Below are 18,336 nucleotides of genomic sequence, written 5' to 3' on the forward strand. Positions count from 1 at the left end.
ATAGCGCATTGGGGGCAGCCGATACGATGCAATTGCAGCTTGACTTGCTCAGCGACTGGCAAAAGCGATGGAACATTGCCGTCAATAATGAGAAGTCCACTGCCTCCACATTTTCTCTCTGCAAAGGCAACTGCCCTCCAGTTAACCTTAACGGCTCTCCAATCCCACAGGTAGACAATCCCAGGTACCTGGGATTCACCCTAGACAGGAGGCTCACCTGGAAGCCCCATCTGATTAAGAAGAGGAAACAGGCTATTCAAAGACTTCGATCCTTCTACTGGCTTATGGGTAGGAGATCGAAGCTGAGAACTTCCACTAAACTCCTCATCTACAAGGCAATAATACGCCCTATCTGGACGTACGGCATACAGCTCTGGGGAACTGCGAGCAAGACGAATGTCCGAACTATGCAAGCTTTCGAAAATAGAGCCCTTCGAATCGCCACTGGGGCCCACGTCTATCATGACAATCGCACCATCCACGAGGTTCTCAATTTCCCTTGGGTCAAGGACGAGATACAAAGAAGCAGCGCACGTTACATGCAGAGGCTTCATAATCACCCGAACCGGTTGGACAGCTCCCTGCTGGACAGCAGCGAGCAACCCAGAAGACTTAAAAGGACACACCCGCTGGACCTCCCCTTACTACTCTAATTTTTTTTTCTACCATATTAATATTTAAAAATATCTATACGTGAAGTTTACGTGATAAAATTTAATGGTTGTCCCTAATGGACAGTTTTAAATAAACATTACCCTGCTATTACAAAAAAAAAAAAAAAAAAAAAACGCAAGCTCTCCCACTCCCTTGCTGCTGATACATCCCCAAATCATCATCGACAATTTGCCAAATTTGACTGTCGGAATGATGTTGCGCTGATGTAAAGCTGTTAACGGCTTGCGCCATACTCTTGTTGGTCCATCATTGTAATACAGCATAATTTTGGTTTCTTCACAGAATATGACGTCATCCCAATAGTTTTCCGGCTTAATGTTCATGTCGACAGCAAAAGTTAAGCGCTTTTCAATATTAACTTGTGAAAGCAGAGGCTTCTTACGCGCAACCCTTGAAGAGTATTTGTTTCGCAGAATTAGTCGGCGGACAGTTTTATGTGAAACGACCGTGCCACACTCTTCTTCCAACTCCTTGGCAAGGGTTCTGGTCGAAATTTGGGGGTTTTGACTGTTTGGGGGTTTTGGCTTGTCAATCTTTTTGTTTCGACCACTTCCACACTTTGCTTCCAATCAGTCTTCATTTTTTGCTCGATTTAAAACATTATAAATTGTTTTTCGGGATACCTGAAACATCTCCACAAGCTCAGCTACTGTTTTTCCCATTTGGTGATTATAATATATAAATTGGGTAACTTCAAGTCAATCTAGCTCCGGGCATGTTGGAGAAGTTTAAAAATTAGCTTTTTGGCACGTTTGCAGAAAAATTTTGAATTCAAATGAAAGGGAATACAAACATAGCGCATGGTGAAGAAGCATAGCAAACGGAAAAGTACCGTTTTTTCTTCAAATAGAACAAAAAAGAATCAAAAAGTGTGTAAATAGTTTCTTGACAGTGTCAAAGATGTGTAAACTCATATATTATTGAATTATAATTTTCTGTTTAGTTATATCGTTCTAATTTTGGTACATTCTTATGTTAAATTTAGTAAATAATAGTTCTACATTAAAAAAATATTGAAAAAAGACAAACAAAGGCGTTTTTTTTCATGCAAAGTCAAAAATTATGATTTTTTTTCAATGTGTAAACAGTTTCTTGACATACTGTATGTGTATAACAGCGAATATTGGGATTTCCGCTGATCCCAACAGACCAATGGATCATCTGTTCTCAGGATGTACTCCTCGGCTAGATATTTATCTAGTTCCCTTATAGCTGCGGCCGTACTGTTGGAGGGCTTACTAACTTTTTGGAAAGCGTTATCATAATCTTTCCAAATGTCGTTGTCATTTTCATTAGCCTTTACTTGGTAGGCATTATCCATCCGAACAGATTCAGTATGAGGAGTTGCCGAATGAAATTATATCAGTTTTATTTTTAAATCATGAACTGCTTTATTGTATGCTTCTTCAGATTTAAAAACTCTTCCTTTGAATCTGGGATCTAAAATGGTGCTTTCAGCATACAAAACATTCGATTAATAATCTTGAAATCGTGTATGCATATCAGTTTGTATGCATTTTACGAATTCGACAATATTTGTATTTGTATCAAATTTCAAGTTATCCAATATGCTTGTAATTTTTTTTTTTGCAAAATTCAAAATTGCACAATTATCTTTGACATTGCCACGTACTTCTCTGCTGAGATTTCCGTTGTTATTTGGCTAAATGGCTGAAGTACTGGAATCACTCCTTCAATTACCTCCCAGTCCTCCGCTGATAACATTAAGTCGATCCGCAAGTTCGATAACGTGGCCATAACTGCCTCTTTTAAAAAGTAGGAGACGCTCGAACATTTTGAGAGTTGAATTCCATCGTGTTGGAACGTCTTGCTTAATTTTAAGCTAAGGAAATTTCAACAATATTTGCATGTCCTCCAATTTGCTTAATCCAGTTGGGCTACTGTTAAAATATTGAGCTATTGATTTTGCTTTTGCCCTCACATTGCCAATTCCGTCTAGAGCCTTCTGGACAATTAGATTTAATATATGAGCAAAGCACCCAATATGTCGCCACTTACCTAGTTGAATGGCTCTGACAATACTCGCTGCATTGTCTGAAGCTATTGCCACCACTTTGTTTTTGATATTCCATTCTGAAATGATGGTCTGCAAAAATTGGGAAAGATTTTCAGATGTGTGCCTGATCGGAAATGATCGGCAAGCTAACATATAGGAATTGAGGCTTGTTGACTCCTTGTCAATAAAGTGAACGGTGACGGCCATATACAGTGATGGAAAAAATAATAGAAACGAATATAACTATTTCACTGTAAGTCTTTCTTTTAAGTTCTACCTTTAGGAATATTTTTACTTAATCGCAATCTCCTTTTTGAACGCTTTTCGTTTGCAATTTTTCTTATTCATGGAAATTTGTCAGAAGACCTCGTATTTGGGTTGGAAAAAATAATAGAAACGCGGTTGTATTTGGTCCAAATCTGTGGTTATTCTTCGTTTAAATTCAAATGAAAGGTATTGTTTTCAGTATTTTTATTACAAGGAGTGTTATTATAGCAATTTTTTGTTCAATTTATCATTTAATATTGTTAAAAGCTTCAAAATGGGTCGTGGAACACATTGCACCATAGTAGAGAGGAATCTAATCCTCAAATTAAAGGCAGAAGGCCAATCCATGGGACAAATTGCAAAACTATTAGAATGCTCAAAAAAAAAAGTGTTTTCTGCTATCCACTATCAAGCTGAACAGGAGAAACGTGAAGAAAGCGAGCCACTTCGACAAAATTTGACACGAGTCTTATAAGGAAGTCGAAAAAGGAGCTATTTCTTTCATCGAAGGATTTTAAAAACTACATGAATGCATCCGTAACGAGTCGCACCATTCGTAACAGACTGATTGAGCACGGTTTAAAAGCGCATTCAGCAAGGAGAGTTCCTTTTATGAGCAAGAGGCATACAGAAAGGCGACTCTGCTTTGCCAGAAACCACCAGACCCGCCAGAACTGGAAAAATGTCCTTTGGTCCGATGAAACAAAAATTGGATCTGATGGTAGACCCCATGTAAGACGCCCAAAAAACACAGCATTCGATCCCAAATACACCATAAAGACTATTAAACACGGAGGTGGCAATATAATGCTATGGGGATGTTTCTCTGCGTCAGGTGTTGGTCCACTTATGTGGAAAAAGGCAATATGGCAATGTGCTACAGACTATGTAAACATAATCAAGGAGGTTATGTTACCATATGCCGAAGATGAAATGCCTTTAGAGTGGGAATTTATGCAGGATAATGATCCCAAACACACATCGAAGCTGGCGAAAAAGTGGTTCCAAGACAATAAAGTCCAAGTTGTGGATTGGCCAGCTCAGTCATCCGACTTAAACCCCATTGAGCATTTTTGGGGCATTCTAAAAAAACGTTTAAGTGGTTTTCAACCAAAAAATAAGGAGCATTTGTGGGAGAAAGTTCAAGAAGAGTGGTACTCCATTGAGCCAACAATATGCTCCAATTTGGTGGAGTCTATGCCTCGTAGGTGTGCTGCAGTGTTGAAAAACCGTGGTAACGCAACAAAATATTAAAACTAAAAACATTTCATGGTAAATTTTGCTAATCTAGTCAATTTGGATACAGATTAGTCATTTCGTTTCTATTTTTATTTCCACGTCAAACACATAAAATTTAGCTTAAGTTAAATTTTTTAGCTAAATCAATGAAATTAAACAAGAAAGCAAAGCTAACTTCAGGCGGAGCCGAAGTTGATATACCCTTGCAGCTAAAACCGGATATATATCGCAAACATCGGATATAGTTGGCCGATCCTTATTTTTTTTTTTGTTTTTTTTTTACCGGTGTTTCAGAATTTGGAAATGGCTTGTGCATCAATAGGAGCATCAGCTAGCATTCCTGTATTCATCATAAAGCTTAGAGGCCCAGACGACCGAGGGGCGCTCAAGAAACGATTTGTTAGAATATTAAGTTATTTGTTAATTATTAAGCTAAGAGGAGTTAGTAAGGAAATTTAAAATTCTATATTTTAAGTTAGAGGGACAGGAAAGAGATGTAATAGAGTAGAGACCATTGTAGTTCGAACATAATACCCTAAAAGGGTCATGCAGTGCATATGTCGAACTACAACGGCTAAGGAACAGAGGACTAAAGTTTCGAGTCCTTCTATTAGGAATGTTAAAATTTAAGCGTGTTAGTAAATGCTGGCTATCTACATCCCCGTTAATAAGGTTATGCAGAAAAACTACACCGAGCATTGTCCTACGATTTGTTAAGCTAGGTAAGTTTATGAGTAAGAGTCTACTACTATAAGATGGAAGTTGAAGATTTGCATCCCAGTTTAGACCTATAAGTGAAAAAGTTAGGAAATTCTTTTGTACGGATTCTATGCGGTCCTGATGTACTCCATATTGGGGACTCCAGACACATGAACCGTACTCCAGTATAGGACGGACCAAAGAAATGAATAGTGTTTTGGTTATATAGGGGTCATTCAATTCTTTTGACCACCTTTTGATAAAACCAAGGACTCCTTTAGCCTTATTAACCATTAAGAAAATATGGTCGGCAAATTTAAGTTTGATGTCTAATAGGATGCCGAGATCATTAACCTGAGTTAATTTTTCAGACGGGACTGAATGTTTTTAAATAAAACTCTTTGTGTCCTTCCATCTAGGTAGCTGGAGATCCACGTTAAGAGGTCTTTAGGAAAACCCAGCATATTCAGTTTACTCAACAAGAGTGAGTGATTAACTGAATCAAATGCTTTGCTGAAGTCTGTGTAAATTACATCGGTTTGATATCCCTTACAAAAGCCATCTATGACAAAGGATGTCAACTCCAATAAGTTTGTGGTGGTGGAGCGACGCTTAATAAAGCCATGCTGACAAGGAGTGATGATCGAAGAGCAAAGGTGTTGCAAATGAGGGGTAATTAATTTTTCAAATAACTTTGGAATTGCCGACAACTTAGAGATGCCTCTGTAGTTGGCAGCCTCGGACTTTTTCCCCTTTTTATGTAGGGGAATTATAAATGATTCCTTCCACTTAAGGGGAAAAATCGAGGTTTCCAAAGATAAGTTGAAAAGTCTTAGAAGAGGTTTTACCCTTAAAAGACCAGATAATAAGTTGTTCTCAGAAAAAGACGGACAGAAAATAAGATTTGCTGCTTGAATGTTATATGCGTAAGGCTGATCAGTCAATTTAGGAGGAGAATAAGTTGTTTGAAAAAATTCTGCGAATAGATCGGCAATGGCCTGATCCGAAGTCGCAGAGGAATTTTCAAACGTAAGCAGAGGTGAAAAAGATACGTGTTTACGCTTAGTGTTTACAAAATTATAAAACTGCTTTGGATCCAGAGTAAATTGAATCCGGCAGCGGTCAATATAATTCCTATAACATTCAGCGTTATGCACGGTAAAATTCGACCGAGCTAGTAGGTATCTTGAGAAATCAACACTACTGCAGGTTTTTTTATATTTAAGTAAAAGCTTATTTTTTTTATTTTTTAAGTTAGTAAGGCACCTTGTAAACCAAGGAGGATTTGTTGAAGCGGACGGATATTTCCAAGGCACACATGAGTCAAAAAATTTATTTAAAGTAAAATAAAATTTTTCTAAAGTGACATTAAGATCAGTGCACGCCAGAATATCAGACCAGTCAAATGTATCAATAAGGCTATTAAGTTTCTGAAAATCAGCTTTAACATCATCAGATTACATCATAATAAAACCAATTAATTACAATAAAAAATCTAAAATAATGTCCCAAGCTTCTATCTTCAAAAATACGAAAGTTGATATTTTTACCAAATACCATTTCCGATCGTTCAGTTATATGTGAGCTATAAGATATAGTCAACCGATCGTTATGAAATTTTGTAGGTCGGATTAACTGACCAAAAATATAATCTGTACCAAGTTCCAGCTTTCTATCTTCAAAAACACAAAAGTTGGGTCATTTCCGATCGTTCAGTTATATGGCAGCTATAAGATATAGTCGGCCGATCCTTATGAAATTTGGCATGTCGTAATTTGTTGCCAAAAATAGCTCTTATGTTAATTTTGAACTCTCTAGCTCTAAAAACTCCAAAGTTATACCATTTCCGATCAATCAGTTATATGGCAGCTATAGGATATAGTCGGCCGATCCGGGCCGTTCCGACTTATACTGCGTGCAAAGGAAAGAAGGGTGTGTGCAAAGTTTTAAGACGATAGCTTTAAAACTGAGAGACTAGTTCGCGTAGAAACAGACAGACAAATACCGGAAATGGTATTTGGTAAATGGGTCATTTCCAAAAACAAAACATTGGAAATGACCCAACTTTCGTGTTTTTGAAGATAGAAAGCTGGAACTTGGTACAGATTCTATTCTATATTCCGGTTTTAACTGCAAGGGTATATCAACTTCGGCTCCGCCCGAAGTTAGCTTTCCTTTCTTGTTTAAATTATAAACAGTTTTGGCGGTAATAGAAATATTGAAGTAAAGAAAGCACAATAACAGTACAAAGCAGAATTCAAAAACGCTCATTTTTTGCGCAACGACTTGCTCCTTTTTGCGCAACGTCTTGCTCATTTTTGCACATTTTCGGTTTAAATCAGAGGTCGGCACGGGCCTATCTCGGGGGCATAGGAAATTTCTCTGCCCGAGCTCTGCCACACACACACAGTATACATGTGTGAAACGTCATGCTCACAGCCTACTTTCTGCTATTCGTTACTAACGCTAATGCGGTAAAATCATATCAATGTATTGGGGTGCCGACCACTGGTTTAAATTCTGTACTTATTGACGCTCGGACGCTAATATGCGAACTCTGGGGGACAGGCCGACCTCCCAGTTTTAACCAGGCTTATCGTGACAAGCGGGCTATGTCATGATGGACGAACCCCTTCCCGCCTACTCGTGGGACCAAACATGAATAGCACTCTACAAAATAAAAACCAAAGCGGAGAGCGGAACTCCCTAAAAAAGACCGGAAATGGGGCCAACGGCCCGTCAAACTCCAAGGCCCTCAAAAGCCAAGGAGTTGCTGAGATGGAGAAGTCCCCCACCGAGGGACAACATCTGGAGGCGGGACGCGCCGGTGCGGTGGAGGTTGCCAAGGCAACTTCTTCCAAAGCGGGGCTAGCTATGGGACCACCGAACGGTGTGGAGAGGAAGACCCCAGGGTCAACCTCTAAACCAACCGGCGGTGCCCCTAAGGCAAACCCTGGTCCGGAAGCGTCTCACTCGACGCAGCGTAAAGGTTCCTACAAGGACAGAAGAAGAGCAGCCTTCATTCTGATGAGGGCGGACCCATCGGCCGAAGCCAACCCGGACCAGGCCGAGATTATTAAGTGGGCAAGAGAGATCCTACCCGACTTCAATCCGGAAAAGGCGGGAGAAAGGCTGGATCCGAAGAGACGCACTGGGTCAGACCCTGCCAAGGAGGCCGCGCAAAGCGCGAAGAGGCAGAGGTCCACAGAGGGAGAAGCCCCCCAGGCCAAGAAGAGGAAGGCCCAGCCGCAGCCGTCCAACCGCTCGTTCGCCGAGGTGACGAAGGGAAGAACCCTAATTGGAGTCCTGGACAAGGGCTCCAAGGATTGGCTAGTCCCCAAGGAACTCTGGCGACGAGTGGTAAACGAGTTGCATGGGCGCTTCGTGGAGGAGATGCTGCGAAGTGGAGGACCCCCACCAGAATGCGAAGACGCAGGATGGTATCAGGGTAGCGTCAAGGTGATTGCTTGCCAAGACGCGCGATCGGTGGAGACTTACAAGCGGATGGTTGCATCGCTTGGAGAGGTCTACCCTGGAGCTAAGCTGGTGGCGGTTGACTGGGACGAGATCCCCAGCAAACCGAGGGTGGATAATATAATATAATATATTATATTAATAATAAAAATAATATAATTTCTTTCGTCATTTCATCAAATACGAATACCCGAATTTTGTTAGGGTAGCAAGCCTGAAAAGTAAGAAATATCCAAATTTTGTGCGCTGGCTTCGAAACGAAATCACACGCACACATACACCCCGGTATGTGAATGTGTGACACGCATACATAAAAAGATCAACCGAAGCGCAGGCCAACCTTCTTCATCGCGCTCCGTTTAGAGACTGAGAAACAGAAAACATTTAATGAGAGAATAAGTGTAAGATGAACGAACGATGAGCGTAAGAGAGCGTAAGAAATCCGCTCTGGGGCCTGTCGCAAGCAGTGTTGCCAGTTTAGCCTATTTCAGGCTAGATCTAGCCTATTTTTAAATGATCTAGCCTATAAAATTTGTAAATAGCCTATAGCCATAAATCTAGCCTATTTTTAAAAATAATTTAGCATATTTTTTTAATGTATTTGTGACCAACGAAAAATTTTATTTTTGGTGTTAAATGTTTTGATGGTTCTTTTTTGCCGATTGTTACGTGAACTTTATTCATATGATTGTGCTTTCTGATCGATAGATTTTTTGGATGGTGCGATATGTTGTCGCATTATGTTATGTGATCTCTAATAATTACACAGTGCGACAGTGATTTGGAACTTTTGAAGAGACCTAGTAGAAATTGTTCATAAGGTCGAGTATAGTATAAAACCATGTTTGAAATTTTTCCTACACCCTCAAATCTTGATTTATTTCGAAAAAACGGTTTTTCGAAAGTGTTTTGCTCTTAAAAATTCCTGAACGCGCAATTTTAGGCCGATTTTCAATTTTTTTATGTTTTTCAATAGTTAAATGTTGTAGCTTTTGAAAAAAAAATATATCTTCAATTTATTTAAACATAAAGGATAAAAATTTTACAAAAGAAACTGACTTTTTTGAATTTTTGTCACGTTTTTCAAACTTTGACGCCATTTTTTCGGTACAACTTCCAAGAAATGGTTTTTATTTTTAGCTTTTATTTTTTCATTTTTAGCATTTTTAAACATTGATAAAAGCTATGAAATCAATAAAAATAAGACTGACAAGAATAATCTTCCATTGAGTTTCTATCTTTCTGTTAACTTACATACTGGTACTTACATACTGTTACGGTGCGCTCGAATTTGAATTGACTTGTTTTGGGAAAAGCGTAATAACTTCAACAATTTTCATAATTTCGTAATGAAATTGGTCTCGTTTTATTCAGGATTAATGAGACAATATTAATATGTGTTAAGAATGATACCATTTCTTGGAAGTTGTACCGAAAAAATGGCGTCAAAGTTTGAAAAAACGTGCCAAAAATTCAAAAAAGTCCGTTTCTTTTGTAAAATTTGTATCCTTTCTGTTTAAATAAATTGAAGATGTATTTTTTTTTCAAAAGCTACAACATTTAACTATTGAAAAACATAAAAAAATTGAAAATCGGCCTAAAATTGCGCGTTCAGGAATTTTTAAGAGCAAAACACTTTCGAAAAACCGTTTTTTCGAAATAAATCAAGATTTGAGGGTGTAGGAAAAATTTCAAACATGGTTTTATACTATACTCGACCTAATGAACAATTCCTACTAGGTCTCTTCAAAAGTTCCTCCAACTTTTCTTTTTTTGTCGCACTGTGTTAATTGTGAAATAATATTGAATCGAAGCGTACGACAGTGGGCCCAATGAGACATTTGGCGGAATAAAAGTCCAAATAAAATTGTAAAATAATTGCTTACATTTTTTTTTTATTTCAATGGTAACACTCTATGAAGCTCACAAAAGCTTGTTAAAAGCTTTCAAATGGCTGTTGTGATCAATTGTGAGCTTCCGAAGTAATCATATGTTTTCCACGTGTGTTTGCAATTTTGTAAGGTTAATTTTGAGGCGCGTTTAATATTTTGAAAAAAAAAACAAATTGGCGATTTTTTATTGAAGTAACCATTGTTTTCGTTAAACTAAGGTATGTACTAAATGTAAATAATGTGTTCGTGATTCGTCTATGTATGTGTAGCCTACAAATATATTGTTATTAATATGGTTTTGAAGTAATGATTTTTAAACGGTTTACTGTCTTTGTTGGACTGTAACTAATGTGATTCAATCGTATTCATTCTAATGTTAGTATTTGTGAGAAGTGTAAGTCTCTGTGGTGTCAAAATGTTCAAAATGAGAGCCAACTACGGCCAATTCTTAAGTCTATTACACTTTATAGGTGGAATGTCAGTCCATAGGAGACGTCTTTTTTCCTTGTGGCTTAGCGAAAGTGTCGCAGAAAAAAAAATGTTGGTGCTTACTGAATATGTGTTCGGGCAAATTTCAAAAAGCAGCTGTTTATCTGAAGTTGAACAACAAGATATTAAAAAGAAATTGTCAAATTTTGTTAGCCGGCTTAAAACAAAATGGAAAACTTGCCATTGCAACAAAGCATTTTTTGAAAAAAAAAATCAGAAATGGCTTGATATGCCACTAATATTACATAATGTAGCGTCAATTATTCCTGGCAGACCAAGGAAGAATTTTGGTGATCTGTGCCCGAAAGCCCAAGTCAAAAAAGTAGCTAACCTAGTTCAGGAATCGACTTGTGAACAGTTGTTGGTAGCAACAAGTAGCAGTTTGTACAAGTCCGGAATGCGCACTGCTTCAAAAATAGTTTGTTCTTTAAAAAATAATGAGAAATCTGGACAAAACATAAAACAGTCACTGGAAACACCAAGGAATCTACCTGTTCCTTTCACTCCAGAAGAAGCGCTTGCATTCTATATTGATGTAGGCCACACAAAGCATACATACAAACTAACCAGATGTTCTGCAAAAGAAAGGAACGCAAATATATGGTATACCCGAGTTACCAAAAGCTGCATTCAGCAAAGATTTTATGTTACCCAACAAATCTTAAATTTACGGATTGTTCTGCTGAAACGACACTGCAAAGCTTAGTTGACCATACGGTAAGCCGTATTATAAAATCGTACCCGCAAGGCTTTGAAGAGCAGAAATTATCAAATGATAATACTATTTTAACTGCCATATATAAATGGGGATGCGATGGCAGCAGTGGTCACTCAACCTATCGTCAAAAGTTTAATGATAGTGAAATGAGTATGGTCGATCAGCACCTATTTTCTGTTTGTCTTGTTCCTTTGCAAGTGCAGCTTGGAGCTAAAATTTTGTGGAAGAACGATAGACCTTCATCAACTCGATATTGTCGGCCCATTAAGCTAATTTGCCAAAAGGAATCGACAGAATTAATTATTTCTGAGACTGAAAATATAAATAGTCAAATATTAGCAATTAAACCCACAATAACCGAATCATATACAATTTTTCATAAATTTAACATGACCATGTTGGATGGAAAAACATTTAGTGTCCTTGCAGAAGCCTCTTCGCAAATATGTGGACTTTGTCGAGCAGCACCAAAAAATATGAATAATTTAGATTTGGTGAAAAGTTATGAAGTTGATGCCGACTTATTTAAATATGGGCTGTCAACCCTTCATGCCTGGATACGATTTTTTGAATGTGTTTTACACATTTCTTATCGACTTTCAATTAAACAAGAAAGGAAAGCTAACTTCGGGCGGAGCCGAAGTTTATATACCCTTGCAGTTAAAACCGGATATATATCGCAAACATCGGATATAGTTGGCCGATCCTTTTGGGAATAGGAATATATAATCCAATTTATTACAATACAAAATCTAAAAAAAGTCCCAAACTTCTATCTTCAAAAATACGAAAGTTGATATTTCTACCAAATACCATTTCCGATCGTTCAGTTATATGGCAGCTGTGGGATATAGTCGGCCGATCCTAATGAAATTTGGTAGGTTGGATCAACTTACCAAGAATTAAATCTGTACTAAGTTCCAGCTTTCTATCTTCAAAAACACGAAAGTTGGGTCATTTCCGATCGTTCAGTTATATGGCAGCTATAGGATATAGTCGGCCGATCTTTATGAAATTTGGCATGTCGTATTATTTTGCCAAAAATAGCTCTCATGTCAAATTTGAACTCTCTAACTCTAAAAACACCAAAGTTATACCATTTCCGATCAATCAGTTATATGGCAGCTATAGGATATAGTCGACCGATCCGGGCCGTTCCGACTTATATACTGCGTGCAAAGGAAAGAAGGGTGTGTGCAAAGTTTCAAGACGATAGCTTTAAAACTGAGAGACTAGTTCGCGTAGAAACAGACAGACAGACGGACAGACGGACAGACGGACATGCTCATATCAACTCAGGAGGTGATCCTGATCAAGAATATATATACTTTATAGGGTCGGAGATGTCTCCTTCACTGCGTTGCACACTTTTGACCAAAATTATAATACCCTCTGCAAGGGTATAAAAATGGCAAGTTCGCGGTAACGATAAGCCGGTTGTACAGGCACGAAAATCTGAAATTCAAGTGCAACTTAGAGAGCAAATGGGCTTATTGGTAGATATACCTATTGCTCATAGTGGAAATACAAACAATGGTAATACTGCGAGACGGTTTTTCAAAGAACCAGAATTGGTATCAAGAATTACCGGAGTCAGAAAAGAGCTTATATATAAGTTCAGTGTAATTCTTCGTGTACTGGCCAGTGGACATGAAATCGATTCGGAGGCATTTCGCTCATATGCTATGGAAACGGCTGAAATGTTTATTGAATTATACCCATGGTATTACATGCCCGCGTCCATTCACAAAATATTAATCCATGGTGCAGACGTCATAAACCATGTAAGTCTGCCTATTGGATTAATGTCTGAAGAGGCACTCGAAGCCAGGAATAAAGATTTCAGAAGAATACGACTGAACCACTCTAGGAAAGACAAAAGAGTTAATACGATGCAAGATGTTATGAATAGGTTATTTATTTCATCAGATCCATTAATAACATCCTTATCTAAGCCATCACAGTTATCCAAAAAGCCCGTCAATTTAGATGAGGATGTTGTCAAGCTGCTTGCTTTTCCTAACAATTCATTGGTCGACTCCGACACATCGGATTCTGAATAGTCCCAATATATATTTTTATAATTCTTATTATTTAAATTAATAATTTAAATTATTTTTATTATTTTCATATAATTTTTTATTGAATTTAAAATGTTTAAAAATATATTTTTCAAAAGACTATAAAGTTAAAAAATTCACTATATTTTTTGTAAATGAAATGTATGAGATTTACTTGAGGTAACACATTAATATTTTCAGGGTATGTCAAGAATACATTAAGAAAATTAATCTAAAATTTCCAATAAAATATCAATTCATTTACCCGAGTTGTTATTAAAATTCCGCTAGCAGAGGCACTTGGCCCACTGTACGTACGTGCCAAAATGCCGAAAGTCATTTACAAACAATTATTTCGCGATGCTTGGTTGGAAAACAGTGAGTTTAAAGACTGGCTCCGGAAAATGCCAGCTGATCCAACCAAGGCATTTTGTTGCTATTGTAAATGCTCAGTAGCAGCTAAGGTATACGACATACGGCAACATGCGGTGTCCAAAAAACATATTTCGACAATGGGCGCAATTAATCAAACACAAAAACTAAGTTTTCCTTCCAAATGCTGGAAGACAGAGGAGCAGGAAGCTGCACTATGTTTGTATGTGGCTGAGCACACGGCAATATCACCTGTGGACCACTTGTCGAAATTGTGTGTGAAACAATTTAAAGCGTGCAGTGCAGCCGCACAAATACAGCTTGGACGGACGAAGTGCACGCAGATTATAAACAATGTTTTGGCAGTGCACTTCATGGAAGACTTATTGATGGATATTGGATCATCGAAATATAGTTTGCTTCTGGATGAGTCAACCGACATCAGTGTGACGAAATTGATTGGTAAATATAACATTATTTTGCTTTATAATTTGCTAAAATATATTTGTATGTATGTTCATATATTAATTGCCTTCGTTCTATATATGTGCATTTTACAACTTTTAAGGAATCGTTATAAATTACTTTAGTGTAAGAAAGCAAAGTATGGTGTCTACTTTCCTGAGTTTAGTTAGTATCGAGTCCGGAGATGCTATTTCCATAGCAGACCATTTGAAGCTAGAGTTACAGAAAAAAAATTTAAACATTTCAAATATGATTGGGCTTGGAACCGACAACGCCAATGTGATGACAGGATCCAAAAGGAGCGTATACACTGAATTAAAAAAAAGTGTGCCTAATTTAATATTAATTAAGTGTGTATGTCACTCTATACAATTGGCTGTAAATCAGGCGTGCAAAGGTAGTATGCCAGAGGCTTTGGAATTTCTTGTGGCGGATACCTATTCCTGGTTTGCGAAAAGTTCGCAACGCCAAATGAACTACAAAAAAATATACGAATGTATAAATAATGATCAGGTATATATTTACATGTGAAGTAAACAGTAAATCGTGTTCGTCCAACAAACTGTCTAACATAACAAAAATCTAACGTCTAATTTCTGTACTCGTCCTAAAAGCTGGTTAGTAGATTAATTGTTAATATTTGCTTATACATGTATTGCCTGACGTATTAACTTTATTCGTTTGACTCACTGACTCTTTAATTTATTTTAGACTCCATTAAAAATACCCAGAGTTTGCGATACCAGATGGCTGTCAATAGAACCTGCAGTAACTAGGATTTCACATCAGTGGTCGGAGCTCAAATTGCACTTTGCCTTAGCTGCCAGTTCCGAAAAATGCCACAAGGCAAAAATTTTGCATGATTTATATAACGATGAAACTAATTTGTTGTATTTATTGTTTTTGCGACCGATTTTAAATGATATGCAAAAACTCAACAAATTGTTTCAAAGTGAACGGCCGGAATCTTCTAAGTTATTAAATGAGCTTATGACAAGCATTAATTCACTAAAAGAAAAAATCATACCTCCGGAAATAAACATTGACATCTTTAAAGATGATTTTACGCATATTACATTACAAGACTTGTACTTGGGATATGCTTTTGAACAAAAGATAAAATCTTTGGAATGCAAAGAGCAAGAACCGGAAATAAGGCAGGTTTGCGTCAATTTTGTGCAACGATTAATAATGCAACTCCGTGAAAGGTACGAATAAGCTGCAGTTGATTAGATTATCACTATATTTATAAAACACTTTTCCATTTTAGACTTCCCGACAACTTCAATATTTTAAAGAAGGTGAATATATTTGCAGTGGATAATATATTGCGACCCCACAAAAATATATTGGATTTCATAAATATTTTTGAATATTTTAAAATAACTGATATCGATGAAATAAAATCACAATTGGACAAAATTCACCTGATAAGATGGGAAAAAACAGAAGAATCGATGCAATTTTGGGCAGAGGTGCTAGCGTATAGAGACGCAGGAAACAACAACCCCTTTAAGGCGCTTGCATTATTTGCCATCCAGTTGTTTTCCCTGCCATGGTCCAATGCAGAGGTGGAACGAGTGTTCAGCCAAATGAACATAGTGAAGTCAAAATTGCGCAATAAAATGGCATTAAAAAGCTTGAATGCAATATTGAGCATAAGGTTTGTTTTTAAATTGTGTCAAACTTATTTATATTTTAATAATAATATATTTCAATGTTACAGATATGGGTTACGAAGAAACAATGAATGCTGTCATACCTATTCGTTGCCACAAAATTATCTTGCCCAAATTAAAAAAAAGGACAAATATTTGAATGACGGGGAGAACGAAGACATTGAAAGTTTATTAACGTGTTTAATATAATAAAAACATGAAAACTACTTTAATTTGGTGGATAATATTGGATTTTAATGTATAGCTTTTTTTTCAGCATATTTTTCTGAATTTTAGCCTATTCTAGCCTATTTTTACCCAAAATCTAGCCTTTTTGCGAGCTCAATACCTGGCAACACTGGTCGCAAGTAGGGATGTCGGAAATATATCAAAATATCAATATATCGATATATTTTCTCTTAAAATAATATTATTATCGGAATATTTTTTGGGCAAAAATAGTCGATAATAATATTTTTGAGTTGGTATTTCCGATATTTTATGTTTGGTCACTCTTAAGCCAGAAAATGGCATTAAGTTATCTTATCACGCCTGGAAGAACGGTTCCATCTGAACGGTTGCCTTCTGCCATTAAATGTATTGTCTGTGACTCCCGTAGTCGAATGACAGACCAGCATATAACCGAAAGAGTTTTTTTTAAATCATTGAAGAAAGATTTGTTTTGTAATTAAGAGTAATTAGGAGCATTAAATAAGATAATTAGGTAATTAGCATTATTTAGTACATATTCCATAGATTAATTAAGTTTTAAAAAACTTTTTTTTTTATATTAAGTTTTTTTATAATTAAATTTGAATACAATGTCCTTAATAATTTTCTTATTTTTTATTTCAAATAACGTAAATAAAAGTTGCTTTAGAGTGGGTATAAATATTTGTTGTTTTTTAAATTCACTTTTTAAATAAAAAATAGCTCTTATTTGCAGTTCATGGCGGATGAAAACACATATTAAAATCTTTTTTAAATTAACAAATAAGCTTTTTTCAATTTTAGCTGACCATAAAAAATATCAAAAATACTCGATATATCGATTTTTTTATGTGATATTTCTTAATATTATCGATTGATATTTTTTTCACTGCAAATATCATCAATACGATAATTTTTTAAAAACCAACAACCCTAGTCGCAAGAAATTTTTGCGTCCATTTTCGTTGTATGAAATGGGTTGTCTATATGCTGTATGGTTAGTGGTACAATTAAGTACCCCAGTTTGTACACCTTTTCCCCGTTCGGCCCCCTTTTCTCGCAATTCTAAAATATTTAGCGACGTTCGAGTTTCGCCATGGCGACCTCTTTGATACAATAACAATCGTGAAATAACATGTGTGTCAGAATGGATTTATGAAAAAATTGGCGTTTATCACGTGGATGATAATAAAAAAGTAGAAATAAATAAAAACATAAATATTTTTGAGTCCTTTATAAAAAAATATCTTAAAAAATGTAATTATATGGTAGAACGTTTTAAGTCAAGGCACGATGCATTTTTATCGTCTGAAATATCATTTACATTTAATATCTGTAAGACACCACAACGACCTGGACGCCCAATCTTGTATTATACAAATGCAGGGCCAAGATTGAAAAGAAAATTGGCTTCTGAGCTTGCTAATATAAAAGAAAACAACACAAATCTTCTTGTTCATGCTGCAGCAGTTTCAGCTAATGGGGCCCATCCACAGCACTGTGGGGTTTTTGACCACTTTATGTGGCATTTAATCATTTTTTGAAAGTTCTCTGATTTAAAAAAAATTAATGGGAATGTATTAAAAAAACATCAAACTATTATGCCTCATACTCAAAATATTAATTATTAGCACCATATGCTAGCATAACAGCTGCAAAGTCAGCTGTTGCATTCGAAAGCACGTGCGCTAAGTTTGCAATTTTCACATAGTGATTTTTGAAATTAGATTATTTGTTTAAAACTCCATTTAAAAAGAAAAATAGTAGTAGACACTGATTTCACAGGTTTGTACTACATGTTAAATGTATTAACTGTTTAAATTGTGCGTGTCAATACTAAAATTTTGTCATTTTATAGATGCACCTTAAGCTGAATTTTGGGAAACAAATTTCAACTTTGAGAAGAGTTTTGAAATAGAAGGAATAAAAAGTTTTCAATGCGTCCAAGTGTATGTTGTAGCGTTGTCAATACTGAGCAAAGGCTGTTAGTCTTATTGTGCACTTTTCTCCACTATTGGTGCAATTTGAATTTTTCTTAGATAACCTCACTTTCTCCAAAAGCCGACTTGGTCGCTGCTTGGAACAGCGAAAGGGGCCGGGC

General features: G+C 36.6%; 1 long non-coding RNA gene across 1 annotated transcript; it reads left to right on the forward strand.

Moving 5' to 3' along the window:
- The first annotated feature begins 13,856 nt into the window (after positions 1–13,856).
- On the forward strand, positions 13,857–15,706 carry LOC138925578 (uncharacterized). The gene is made up of 3 exons (XR_011441811.1): positions 13,857–14,364; positions 15,079–15,575; positions 15,638–15,706. It is a non-coding gene; the product is annotated as an uncharacterized lncRNA (long non-coding RNA).
- Positions 15,707–18,336: the final 2,630 nt, after the last annotated feature.

This window comes from Drosophila bipectinata, chromosome XR (assembly GCF_030179905.1).
Source record: "Drosophila bipectinata strain 14024-0381.07 chromosome XR, DbipHiC1v2, whole genome shotgun sequence".
NCBI classification, from domain to species: Eukaryota; Metazoa; Arthropoda; class Insecta; order Diptera; family Drosophilidae; genus Drosophila; species Drosophila bipectinata.